Raw genomic sequence first — 15,054 nt, 5'->3', positions numbered from 1 at the left:
AAGGCTACGGAGTTGAACATTTGCATTCGTAAACTCAAAATTGGTTAAACTATTCAAAGACGGTTACAAAATAAAATCTGAAACTGGAAGATTTGTTACAGTCCATTATATAGAATCCATTGATGAAAACTGCTTACAACATTGCACAAAGTTTGATAATTTGCAATTTAGTTTGTGTTTCCTCATTACAACTAATCTCACTCTCGTACTTCCCAAGAAAAAGTCTCTCCTTCAGCATGAACTTCCTCAGAGGAGGTCACACTTACATCCTGGAAAAGTCTATGTAATACTACACCGTTATTTTTTTTGCAACCATTTTCGATAGACTTTAATATAGGAGATTTGTTTTACATTTTTGAAATATTGTTTTCAGTAGTGCATGTGAATAAAAGTAATTTAATATATACGTCTCTCTTGCCACTAAAATACCTACTCCATACCACCGTACACACATGTGCCACCGTACCACCATACCTCCGTACACGCATGTGCCATAGGATCACAAACTCTGTCTTAGAACTTTGTTTGAAAGTAAAAAGAAATAAGGTGTGAAAAGTGCTCACTTTTCTGAACTAGAGATCAACATGAACAATAAAAAAACAGCACAGATACTGCTAGAATATCTTTCAATTGATCTTAAAAATTACGCCTAAAATATGTAACGTTAAAATATAAAAATAAAATAACGACTGGAACTTAGTTGCATACCCAATATAAACTCAATCATTATAGATAAAAAGTTTTCCATAAAGGTATTTTTGTAACAGTTCATGGAATTTATTTTAAGGCCTAGTATGATAAAAAAATATCATATCTGTCGAAAACAGCCAATGACATCGATGCTTACGTGGAACCAAAAAGGAAATGATAAATGATGCAATGCATCACATCTATCACGTAAAGGAGGTTGCTGTCGTATCTGTAGCAGATTCACATTATTGGTCTTGGCTATGAAAAAACATATATCCTCTGTCAAATTAATGCAGTTATAGATTGTCTTCTCAACTTTATCAATTCACCATGTAGCGATATCTAGCCAGGAGTCTTTTGAGAAACCGAGATTTCTCAGACAATAAAGATTTTTTTCTAAAATTAAACCGCCATGATTTCATAATATATCAACAAATACGCTGTAAAAAATTACGGTATAAAGGGCAAGCATTTTAGGTGTATCATCCGTAAAATCTATTTTATCTTAAATTCATTTTTACCGTTAAATATTATACCGCGATTTTTTATTTAATGAGAGTGATTCAATGATTTGATAATTATTACTGCAAAAATTATGGTATGCCAGATTATTTGTTCCCTTTCATGTTCCAAAAAAATAGATTTCAATAATGGAATGTAATTTTAAGATGGAATGGTAAGAAGCACCGGCACCCTTAGTCCCTGTACTTTTTACTGTAATTTGATCCAGAATTGTTTACAGTGTGTGTGCTAGTATTCTAAAATATAGGATAAATTTTTTGTTCCTGAAATTCGTTCAAAAATGTCACGTAGTTCGAGAAATTTAGGAAATTAAATTTTGCTCATTGGTTTATCATTGGCTATTCTAAAATTAATCTGAAGTTGATTCTGTTTTTTAAATATTTAAAATGCGATGTCAGTGCTATTTGCTAACTTGCAATCAGTTCTATTCAATCAAAAATGAGTGTTTTTAATACTCTTAAATATTTAATTGTTTTTGTTCATGTCAGGGAAGTTCAATAATCAATGTGGATGCTGTATGATATCACCGAATTATTATTTTTTAAAAAACTTTAAGCTGCGTAATTATTTTATTTATAGTTAGGCTTTTAAAACATATTTCTTTAAAAGCAAAACATATAAAATAAACGGTATTTGAACTGAAAAATAAGTAATATACTAAAAAGTAAAATAAGTATTTATTCGCTTATATGTATTGATAAGAGAGAAAATAATGGACTCTAAATTAGAATTTCTTAATTGTAGGTGCTAGAATTCTTATGGGCCAACTATACGCAAGCAATATATCTTATAAAATATGTTTCATAGAAAAATAATAAATATTTATGAAGGTATCAGCTATATCAAACTTTTTATAACTACACGTAAATAAAAAATTCCATTTCCTTATTTTTTTTAACAAATAAATTAAAATATTAAAATTTTGGTTTCAAATAAAGTTTGAATGACACGATTGCATATAAGTGCAAATATTATAAAAAAGAGTTTTTAAAAATGCGCAGTGCAGATGAAAAAGAAGCTATTGCATAACTATAGTTTAATACAAAGAGAAGTTTAAATTGTGTTTGATGCTTAATTTTATCTGCTCAAGCAATAATTAATCCTATCCAAAAAAAAAGGAGCTTGAATAAAGGTTTCTGAGCATATTTTTTAAATAAAAATATTCCTAAATTTTTACATTATATAAGTTCGTCAGTTTATACTCAACTTACTTGTTTTTGAATAGTTAGAGCATGAACTTTTACTGAAAAGAAAAAAAAAATAATATCTTCTCTCAGTTAAAGTAATGAAATTATTTTGTGAAGAAAAGCTCACGTTTTGAAACATTTCTTTTTTGTTTCCCTGTCTTATTATAAGAATGCGTCTTTTTAATTTTTGTACTTTTTCTTTTATATCAAAAGATTCTACAGACATCAAAGGATTTTAAAATTCTTTAACTAGTTTTCCTGATTCTAAACTCATTGCATATTTGATATGTATCGAAGCTTAAAGAGCTTTTGTGACAACGTCTGTAAAATTCTAAAAAAAACAGTTTTTTAAGTCAATAAAAGCTTAAGAATTTTATATGCATGCAACATTTCTTTATCTAAACTATAAAAAGTTTCGGATCAATTCACTGTATAAAGTATCAGCACATTGGGTGCATTCTCCGTAAAATACATTTTTATCATAAAATATTATACCGTAATTTTTCAAGATTCAAGTGATTCAATGATTTTGCATTAATTATTACTGTATTATAACAAATTTTTTGTTCAGGTTCTGGTAAAAAGTTTCTTGTAAAAAGTACCGGCATCCTGAGTGATCGTAACATAATTTTATTCGGAATTTCTTACAGTAAAGACTTAAAGAGATTCAAAAAGTTCTAAATACATAAATAGGATGGATTAATAAATTAATTAGATTTTGAGTTTTCATTTTTGTAAATTTAACCTGTGTATTTAATTTCATTGATCCATCTGAATAATTAAATACTTTTTCCCAAATGAATCGGGAAGCTTTGTTAAAAGAATTATAGAGTGTAATGGTGAAATTAAATAAAAAAAATGAAATTAGCAATTGTTAATTTTCTTTTTTTTGAGCTCTTGTTAGTATTTATCGAATTTCAATTTTGACTAAAATCATAGCTAATTAGATATATTTTAATGAACTTTAATCAGTTTCCAAGTTGAGTTTACTAATAAGTAATATATGTTTAAAATGATTGTCCGAAATGCATGTTCACTCTAATCACTAAATATTCATCTTTGACAAAAACTAAAAGATATTATGATTCACATTAAAATGAACATAAGAATACTTTTTTTGGAAGTTGCCAGAAGAATGTGCAAAAAAGCAATCACAGTAGTGGAAATTTTTTTGAAACTCTCTACGAACGACATTAGCGAAATTAAAAACCGTGAAAAAATGGTTTATCGAAATATGGTTTTTTCCCTAATGGCCGGCGCTGAACTTTTACGTCCTTCGCCTAGGAAGATGCCAGAAGTATTACTCATTTAACGTCACCCGGTGGGCTCCTGTGAACCAAAGTCACGGAGGCGAGCAATATTACCCACGCCACACTGCCACAGATACCCGTTTATAGGGTGGGCCACATTCACACATCACACAATAAAGAATAACACACACAGAGAAACATCCATGCCCTGAGCGGGATTCGAACCCGCAGCCGCAGTCAGGCACGTTAACTGCTTGACCGTCTAGCCGGCACTTATCGAAATATCGAATATCGAAATTAAAAACTTTCAGAAATAAAACTAGAAAATAAAATTTTTTGTAAGAAACCAGTTATTACCATTTAACCAATTAAATAGCTGATGTAAAAATACCTTTTTCTTAAAAAGAATTTCAAACAAATCCTAAATTAATTTTAACTAAAACTTTAAGAGTGAAAAAGAGATTCTGATTATTTGATGTTTTACATTATTTCTAACTATAACCATCAATTATGATAAAAAATTTGTTTAAGAACAGCATAATCCAGTATGTTTCATTTATTAATATTAATTGCTTAATAACTATATGAGGTTATTTCTTAATAATTCTATTAATACATTTACAAAAAAAAAAATATTTTTTACTGTTAAAAAGTGTAGTGTAAAGTTGTTAAAAATATACATTTGACTTGATTTAAAACTGCTAACTTTGATTTAAAACTACTGCATAGTATTAGATAGCTCTTGTTTAATCAATTAAGAATCTTGTTAATTAATGTTATGTTGTCTACATTAATATTTCTCATAAAAATATGTTAAATTATTATAAAACTTTATATAATTTACTAATCTTGTTACTTTAAAAACATTTTGAGGCAATTTATATTAGATCTTATCTTCTAATCAAAGGTTTCTATTAATGGTTGCAATAAAACGGTAATAGTAATAGGAAATTTGGCAAATTAAAAAAAAAATCAGAGTTACTTCAATGTTATTTCAACGTTATTTCAATGTTGTTTCAAACATTATGTGCTTTTATTTTTTCTAGGATAAATTTTATTTTTTTATACGCTGGATAATTTTTTAAAATTCAGAATGGAGACATTTTTTAATTTTGTATATGAATAAAAACGTGCTATGAAAACGAGATATAACCCGAGTTCATTGAAATGTTTTAAAGTTGCTTCAAATGAAACTAAAGCTATAAATGCTTTCTTCGCCCTCATCAATGTTTTATTTTTTAATTTATTCAACTATGAAACGATATCTGATACAAAACTAAATAAAAGATGGTTCCATAAGACTTGGAGTATGTATTTTCAATTTATCTCGTATCCCATTTCTTCAATTTATATCCTTTTAAGAACTTAATTTTTAATTTCGATGCATGAATTAAAAACAAAATAAAATAAAAATAAAAGGAAATATAATTTTATGATTTGGAATTTTTTTTGAATTATTTTCCAATTCTAATATCTAAGAATGAAAACAACTATAAAACTTAAAAATTTTGAAAGCAAGCAATTGTTTGAATAATTTAAAAAAAATAATTAAAGCTTGTAAGCATCAAAAATATAAAGCTATTTTTTTCATCAAAAGATGTTTAAACTTAAATCTTTAATTATTGTTTCACAAATAATTTGGGAATTAATTAAATTTACTCTCTAAGTAATATATCAGGTCGAAAAATTTAAAAGAATCTACTTATTTTTTAAAAAATTTAGCTTTTGGTATATTAGGCGATGATTGCAATAATAAAAAATAATGTCGTTTATTATGAATTATAAGAACAAGTGAATAAATGTTGGAGAGAGCTTTTTACTATTACTTAAACAAACTGACTAGTTAGATAATATATTGAATTCTTTCCAATTTTTTTATGAATTAAAGAATAAAAAGAAGCATTTCAAAGCATAAATATAAACCTATATTTAAGCATCCTCCCCTAAACCAAAGATTGTTATTTTTTTAAACATCACTAGAAATTATGCATTTAAACATGCTCTTTTCATTTTTTATATATTTAACATTCACTATTGAATTTCAAATATTCATTTTTTAGAATATTAAAAATTTCTAACTAAATTAAAATTAACATTGCACTTGAGTTAAACAAAACTCAACTTTTTGATCATTTGAATCGTTATAAGATTTAGAAATAAATTAAGATTTGAATTATTTATTGCCTTAGTTTTTAATTTATTTCATAAACTGTTCGTAGTATATATTTTGATTTTCTATAAACTTTTAAGTGGAAAAATGGAAAATAACTATTTAGAAAATAGTTTTAGTTCTCTAATTTTTTGGAATGACAATGCGCATGCGCATGTTTTTGAATATTCAAAATCAATACATGAATTGTAACTTATGGATTTACTGGCTTGATAAAAAGCATAAGAACTTGATTTTCTTACATTTCATCAAAATTCATTTTTGTTTTACAAAAGAACTAAGAATCTTCTAAAAATATTTTTTTATATGCACATTAAGTACTAATACTGTTCTAAAAACATTTTTGAGCTATTTATTACAATAAACGCAGATTTTTGAAGAAATTCACGAATACTTATAAATTAAAGCGTTCCCGTAACAGCCAGTTGAAAGGAAGGTTCTTATGGAGGTAAAAGTTTAACAGCATCATACAAACGAAATGAGTGTGGCAATGTGAAATATGTAAACAGTATTGCGCACAAGCCAACTTTATTTATTAGATAAGACCTCATCTATTGATCCGCGGGCATGCTTGCACCGAGGGTTGGTGTACCTACCATATTTCTATATTATTTATGCAATCATCTAACAATCTTCCCATATTCTATTCCATATCTTTTAAACAACACAAAGCACAATAGCACAGCACACAAACAGCAATTATTAATTACATTGTTTGAAATAATTTGCGTTGGCAAAATATAAAAAGGCATCCAAACAGACAAAACAACTTTTATACTTTTATACATAAATTTGTATCTTAGAGATGAGAATTTTAAGAAGATTAAAAAAAATTATACACTGAGAAAAAAGGTATGGTCAAAGCTGTTATACATTGGCCATGTTTCTTGCGATATGGGAACATCACAAATTTTTAATCAAGTACTTATAAAATGTGCAGAAAAATATAGTTCTATAATCTGTGAAAAAATTTCGTAAATGTGGTAAAATTTGGTAACTTTATCATAATACCTTAGAGCAAGACATGAAAATCATTTGTTCAGTTAAATGTACTTTTCAGTTTTGAATTTTTTACTAAATGTGTAGTAATAGGAACTATAATTTTGAAGCCAGAATTTCCGGAAAACCGCTACCTTATACACTGAAAAATTATCAAATGAATCGTTTACACACTCTATATTTCGGCTCTTATTACAATATTATGAGTTTCTTTTCCAATAATGTCATAATAATGTACGGTAATTTTACTAGAGATTTTCCTTTTGTGTAAGAAAAGAAATTTAATTTACTTTCAGGTGTTAATCCTGAGGCAAATAAGTTTAAAGCTAATAAAAAAACACAAGTATTCTAGTTTCAGAAAAAATTTGCAAAAGCCACCAAGTTTTTAAACATTGCATGTGATTTTAAAAATTAATAATATTGCCGATGTTTAAACAGAACAACTTAAGTTAAGAAGAATCTCAATACATAGAAATAATAAACTACTTACTTTATAGGTCAGATGATATTTCTCCTATAGGTATAGATGTTTTCAGAGCATCCATCTCAAAAGTACATATATTTTCTTTATCCAAAAGCTATTCATAAAGCAGTTATTGCATTTACAAAATCGTGTTTGTAGTAAATGTTTATCTTTTTATCCAGGCACTGGCACAAATTTATTTTATTTTTGACATTTCCGATGATTTTGAAATATTTTTTCACAAAAATATAAAATTATTTAGTCTATGAGTCTTTTGTAGGCAACACTACTGACAATAAGAAATTTGAATTTAATTAAAATATTTTTTACTGAAATATTGATAAGAATAATTGTTTTTAAAGTTCCTTAGTTATATGTCAAGACCGACTATCCATACTAACAGCATTTTGTTATCCAAATTCTTATTTATCATTCTCTAATGCTTATTACGAAGGTAAAATCTAATATATTTCGATATAGTGCTATATTCAGGGTCATATATAATGTACATTAATATCTCTTCGATAATTTAATGAGAAGTTACTGCCAATAGATAACAGATCGCTCCAAATCAGATCAATATTTATGCATAGAAAATTTCATAGCATAGAACTTCTTTAACATTGACACTACAAGATGCCCTAGTCTACTGTGTTTTGTTCGCCAGATTTGCTATATTTTAAACTACAATGAGAAAAACTACGTTGTGAATCAAAACAAGTTTTAATTAAAGAAATTCATAAAAACGTGCTTATTATCTGCCCACAATTATGGAATTAGACCTTACTTTATCATGGTTAGTTCGAAAAATTAAATGAATAATGTAAGAAAATGCACTAATTTCACACATTTTTTTTAACTGTGACGTAATAAAAATTTTAAAATTATTTTGAGAAAATAGTATTTAATAGTAGTCATTTATAAATAAAATAACCATTTTCTTTTAAGTCTATCAAGTCTTTTTATATATTTATATTTAAAGCAAGGAACAAAATTAATAAAATCAAAACACACAGAAACAAAAATATTTATGATAGACTTCAATGACTAAATACCTTTTTTAATTCAACATAACATAACTTTATTGCTATTTTCTATTATCTTTTGAATGAAATTGGAGAATTCGGAGTGATGCAATTTTTGGTTTAAAAACAATTGAAATATAAATTCCAACTGATATGATTTTTTTTTTCGGTTTGCTCACCGGTTTGCACTGCCCACTTCTGGACATTCACAAGGTAGCTAGCTCACTGCTCTCGCCAACGACACATCATCTAGTGGATCGTCTAACCAGGGCCGCACATAACGGCAGCTCAGAACTCGTACAGAATGCGCATGCGCACCGCTTATCCTTTTTTTCTTTCTCAGTATGCCGGATTCTGCTCCCGGACATAAGTGTCCAGGACTTTGATTCCAGGCCGTATCATTCCTGAAAACCTCGGGATCGCTTACTTCGTTTTCCCAGTAGGCGTTCTCAGGAACGCCGTAGAAAATCCTTGACGTCACGAGCATTCGAATAGGGTGGGGGAGTTGTTGTCCTGGAAACAATACCCTCCAGGGTGCGGGTGTAAGTTTTGAGGGAGCCGAATTTCCTCTTCGTTTTCTTTCGCGCTGGGAAAATTTTAATTCCAAATTTTCTTTTTGTTCCAATGGTAAATTGCGCAATCCCTTGCTAAAAAGAAAGTGAGCAAATAATTGAGAGTTAATCAGTCAGAGAGTCTTTAAGTATTTATGCTTACTTCTTTGAGAAGAGCTGTTGGTCCGAGTTTTAATCCTGAATTATGTTATTAAATAACACAATATACTACAATATGCGTCGATATATCCTCACTAAATTTAGCTTAATATATATTCGTGGCATATTTAAAATAATATTCTAATTTAACAAGATATACTCAAAGTAATATGTTACAAAAAGTTGCAAATTATTGAAGTTACAAAATTGAGCTTTCACTCTTTACACAAGAGTACAATATATATATATATATATATATATATATATATATATATATATATATATATATATATATATATATATATATATATATATATATATATATATATATATATATATATATATATATATATTTATTTTCATTCTTAATAAATGAAGCGCTATTCCTTCATAGAAAAAACAGCACAAAAATGTTTCAAGAAAGTGAAGAAAAAAAACAATATTACATTTTTTGATAGTTTATTCTTTTAAGATTATTACAACAAAATATTGAATGGATTTTTAAAAAAAAATGCAAACGTTACATCATAATGTGTCGAGCGAGACTAAGGACGCGCTGTGACAGTATGATCACGTGAACTTGTGCGCTCTATTGATTAACGAGTTGGCACACTCCTATCAAACTCTTTTAGCACTCTTATTTTTAACTATTTTCTTGAAATAATTTGTTTAAATTATGAAAGAAAAAGTGTTCAAGGTGCTTTTATATAAACATTTGGAACTGCTGCTTATTTATCAGTATTTTTTAATTCAGGCTGCAAAAGGTTATTGACAGTTATGGAGTAATTTGAAGTCAATGTAGGGTAAGCAGTCAAAGAATATGCGCAAAATAAAGATCACATCAGAATTTCGGCTGCTACTGCAAAAACATATGAGGTGTTACTTGAGAGTAGACTAAAGAGAAAAAAGGCTAAATTAGCACCGAAGACTACTAAAACGATGGAAATAAAGTATCTTATGGACATGGTATTGATATATTATAGGTGCAAAAATTTATAGATTTATATGAATTATTATTTACAAAATTTTAAACGAAATTGACTCAAAATTTCTGCTACTTGCTGTATCTCTATATAGTACAATTTACAACTAATTTGCATCAAACTTTGGCAAAATATTCTCAATAAATATAGCTTTTGTTGCACGTAGAGTTTTGTTTAGTTGTGTTATCTCGTTGTGAGTAATCCACAAAATGCTGCTTGCTTTTTTTGTCAGTTTTGGGAATTTTTTTTTTAAAACTCCGCCATTTTGTGAGCAGAATTTATATTTTAAAAATTCTACTTGAAACGAAAAAACTGCTTTCATGTAGTTTAAAAAATTCCAAACGGAATCAAATTTGGATGATTTTTTTTTAACTGCTGAGTGTAGCTGGTTATGGATAATTTAAGAAATAAGTTATAATTATTGTACTATATAAATGCTAAGCTTTTACATTTTTATGTTTGCAACATGATATAAAGGAAGACCAAAATCTATGCAATAAGAGAAAAAAATGTGTTAAGCTACTGTCAATCATTGCAAAACTTGTTAAAAAATACTTTTTTATAGGCTTCTACTATGTTGTCCTACTTCCATAACTGAAAGAAAAAGGAATGAAAATTTAATAAAATTGAAATAAATAAATATAAAAACTGCTGTGGTGTCTGTGGGCTTGAAAAGAAGACTCTCACAAAGGTAGTAAATGCCAATAAAAACACAAAACAAATGAAAAAATTCCGTCTGGAAAATCCATTTGAATGAAACCTAATAAATTAATATTTAACTTCACTTACCAGAAAAATAAAAAGCGAGAAATATATAAAAGCTTAAAACTGCAATGTATCTTTAAAATTTAATTTATATTGAATTTATTTTAAAATTTTCGAAGGAAAATGAAAAAAGTTGCATGAAATGTTAGAAAAAGCAAAATTTCAGGTCTATGCACTTAGCACTAAAAATCATTTATCAAAACTCATCTTAAAATTTAAAAACAACCTTGGAAGTTTTCAGATAATGTTAGTCTTTAAACCATACTACTGAACTTTATGAACTTGTTGATATCAAAGGAAATCAAATATTTTTGTTAAACAAAATAGACAATTTTAATGTAAATATTTATTTTGAGTCGTTGTAAGTAATATTTTTTTGCACTTATTATGTTTAATTGAATAAGAATTTTTTTTCCAATGCCCACCTGGGTTGACATTTAGTCAATTCAGGCGTATTAGGGCAGATTTGTTGACTACTCTTTCAGGCGTACCCTTTTAGGTGAACCAACGTTGTTCCCATAGTAATGACTAATAGCACAGAGAATGAAAGAACATCCATGTCTTGTCCGGATTCGAACTCAGAACCTTTCTGATGCAAGGCCAGTTCGCATTCCCCTACATTGTCCGAAAAATAATGCTGAACTATAAAATTGTGCACTTGATAAAGGACACGTTTTTAGAAAACCATAAGTTAATAATTTTAAAGTGAAATCTTTACTTTTGATAAGGTTTAAATTGAAATAGCGTTTAATCCTGCATCATCGTTTATTCGAAAATGATTGATTATTGCTCATACTTGTGAATTAAACTTATCAATAGCGCTAGGATCAACCTTTGCTGTAATTGTTCAAATGAATAATCATAAAGTAAATTACTCGTTATTGATGTATGATTAATGATCACTTTATGTCACTTACTCAGCAAGTATTTAAATAGAATCGTCATTAATCATCTACGTGTTTATGACAAAGTTTTGAAACAATGCTTACTTTGTCACATTTTTAAGAGTATGTTTAGTGGTATATATTTGTCATTAATTATACTTTTATTTGTAACGTAATTAAGAATTTTTTTTTACTTGAGAACATTAAAAACTAATTAGCCAATTGTTTATTATTGAATAAGAGTGTTATATACTTTGTTTATAATTTCGAAATAAATCTAACATTCTGAATTAATATTTTAATGTGTAATAACCAAACGTTTTGCTTATGGATTATTTTACTTAATTGGAATCTAAACATTTTATTCATATACATTAAGAATGGGTGATAAAAACTAAATGAAAAACCTCTGGCAAAAAACTAATCTGGAAGTTTTATCTCTTAATAATAATCCTAGATCATCTAAGAATTGAATTAGGTATAATTTTTTATTGTTTTTATATTTAGTCTGATAGTTCTATCACTTATGTTTTTCTATTATTTCTAATGACTTGCGTTAGCTTTACAGCAATCGTATGAAAACCATTTTCTCTTATTTCCACTGACACACACAGACGAGTTGAAAAACATTGAAAACAAGAAAAAAATAAGAAAAAGTCGTTTGGTTGCTTAGCAACCAGCCAGAGTTACAATTATTTAGACTAACTCTTCATTCTCGTGATTGATGTCGCAACACTGAATGGAGAGTTAGTCTAAATAATTGTAACTCTGGCTGGTTGCTAGGCAACCGAACGACTTTTTTTAATATTTTTTCTTTTTTTTTTAGGATTACTTTTATTTTATTAAAGGACACAACCATACATCGATACATTTACCACTCTTGCTGGGAAAAATGACACAATCATACTTTTGCTGAGACTATTTCATTGCTTTTCTTTAGATAGACGATGTTCTGAGCCTACAGTTCCCTTATTCCTCCTCCTGTATGCAACATTGAATCTAGGTCATCCTAAAACTACATAAAAATCAAGTCCATAGTATGGATACCAATATTTAATACCCAAGTCATTGCGCTCTTGAATTCCAAAACCAAAATTTCCAGTATCATAGAAGTTATCTCTTTTTAATTCATATTCTTGAACCTTAAGACCCTTTTCTGAAATTTCTTCAGCCTTAGGCCCTCTAACAGTACAGTGAACAGCTTGAGTTACAATTATTTAGACTAACTCTCCATTCTCGTGATTGATGTCGCTGCGACTTGCTCTACTGGTACTTATACTGATAAATACTACTACATTTGTACTAGGAATTTCACTACTTATTACAATTCTTAGATCGTTACATTTTCTTAAAACGAAAAATTCAAAATTTTACGGAAAACTTGCACATTGAAAAATTTTAACTGCGGTATAAATATTAAATTAGGGGAGAAAAGAAACTGGAGAATTTTTTTCAAAGAGTTTCCGAGGTCAACAGTTTTGAACATAAAAGATTCTTAAAGAATATTCTGCACAGTTTTATTACACGAATTTAAACGTAAACTTTGTTTAATGAAAAATTGCATATATTTTTTAAAAAATTTGATCCTTAAACTAGATTGTTATTGTAAAAATGAAAGTCAAAGCAAATATCAATTGGAGAGGGGCTGCAATTGTTTTATATCAACATGGGAGGTGGTACTTATTTCTCCTGGAAATAAAGGGGGGGGGGAGAGGAATCCAAAATTTTCAAAAAAAATAAATAAATAAATAAAAAAGTACTTACGCATGAACTGCCCCTATAGAGGAGAAAAACTTCAAAAGCACGTTAGCCCCATATGTTTTACAATAACTTCAAATGAGCTTATTGTTGACAGGACATATCTAACGAATTGATAGGAGTAAACGCTCAAAATTTGCCGAATAAAATTGTGCTTTGGTGAAAGTACTCGTGAACGATTTTTCCCTCTGGAAAGAAAAACTTCTATTTATATCGATTCTCAAAATTATGTAAATATGATTTTTTTCTAAGCAAATTAGTATTTTTTATTCCATTACAGTAATTTTCAATAGATGCGCCACGTAACCAATTAGAATTGGGCCCAAATAATATGAACATGAAACAAACTACATTAAAATAGTTTTCCATGGGAAATAAATTAATTATAAAAAATTGTTAATATTCGCATTTGGCGAAGACTTTCGTAAGTTGGCGAATACTTTTGATTTGATATAGATATTTTGAGGCATGGATATTTTGCGAGTATAGATATTTTGCGTGCAATGTTTGTGCTTTATTTACATTATTTAGCTTTAAGTTTTTTCACTTATCTATATTCTAACTCCGAAGTATTTCATTAGTTTTGTGACTACATACACATAAAAACACTTATACGTATGTATGTGCATATTTTCACAAAACTAATGAAATTTCATTTCCTTTGCCAATGGAGAACAACTAAAACACGCTAACCTTTAACAAGAGCAGAGAAGTGAAATATTAAAAGCAAACTGCTCTTATTAAACACGAGCTGGTATTTTTTTAAATTACGATAATTATTTTCGAAGGTTATGTAATAATTTCTTACTTATCCTCGTCGTGCCGAACTGGCACATAAGGCCCCGAGTCAGGCAACGCGCTTCCTCCCTTCCATTTAATCCAGCTCTACAATGAACTTCGTATAATATTTATTCTTGCGATATTTTATTCTTGCTAATGCTTTTAAGTTTTCGTAGTTTACTTAATAATTTATACGCGTGGGAAAGGGGGACTATCTGAATATTTTACAATGTTGTTGACGTATACCTGTTTAGGCAGAGGGATGCGTACGTTCTTGTTTTCCAGTGGCGCCATCTATGGCCAAGAATTCGACTTCTGCCACACCATACGTCGCACCCGTTTATAGGGCGGACCCATTCATACATCCATTCATTTATCCACAGATCATAATTTTGACCTGAATCAGAGAACGATCGATCTCCAATCCAGTACACCCAAAGGTATTGATTTGTTATGGGAACATGGAGGACTTTTAAGACTCGACAGATTTAACGTACATCAGTTACTTTACTACACGTCTTAGTCTTTGGCCGGCGGGGTTCGAATCCACGAACTCTCGGACATGGGCCCAGCGCCCTACCAACCAGTCTATCTCGGCAATATTTTACTCTAGATAGGATAAATGATTTATAAAGGGCCGGGATAGCCTGGTCGGTAGGGCGCTGGGCCCATATCCAAGAGGTCGTGGGTTCGATCATCGCCGGCCGAAGACCGTGTAGTAAATGGTGACTGATGCACGTTAAATCTGTCGAGTCTCAAAGTCCTCCATGTTCCCACAACAAATCAATACCTCTGGGGGTACTGATCCAGGAGTTTCCTTGTCTTCTGGATTGGTTCAAAATTACAAGGCTACGGAGTTGAACGTAAG

At 29.0% G+C, this 15,054-nt stretch overlaps 1 protein-coding gene across 1 annotated transcript in view; it reads right to left on the bottom strand.

Annotated features, from left to right (window-relative positions):
* The window catches only part of LOC107436946 (potassium voltage-gated channel protein Shaw), a 166,380-nt gene extending 157,623 nt beyond the window's left edge, over positions 1–8,757 (bottom strand). The window contains exon 1 of the mRNA XM_016048785.5: positions 7,309–8,757. The gene's annotated coding sequence lies outside the window, so the exon portion shown is untranslated. The remainder of the gene's footprint in view (positions 1–7,308) is intronic.
* Between the last annotated feature and the right edge of the window lie 6,297 nt (positions 8,758–15,054).

Source organism: Parasteatoda tepidariorum, chromosome 2, assembly GCF_982258835.1.
Source record: "Parasteatoda tepidariorum strain Cologne lab strain chromosome 2, Ptep-v5.0, whole genome shotgun sequence".
Taxonomy (NCBI): domain Eukaryota; kingdom Metazoa; phylum Arthropoda; class Arachnida; order Araneae; family Theridiidae; genus Parasteatoda; species Parasteatoda tepidariorum.
Note: the sequence above shows the minus strand (reverse complement) of the source record. Positions and strands in the feature narration are given on the sequence as shown.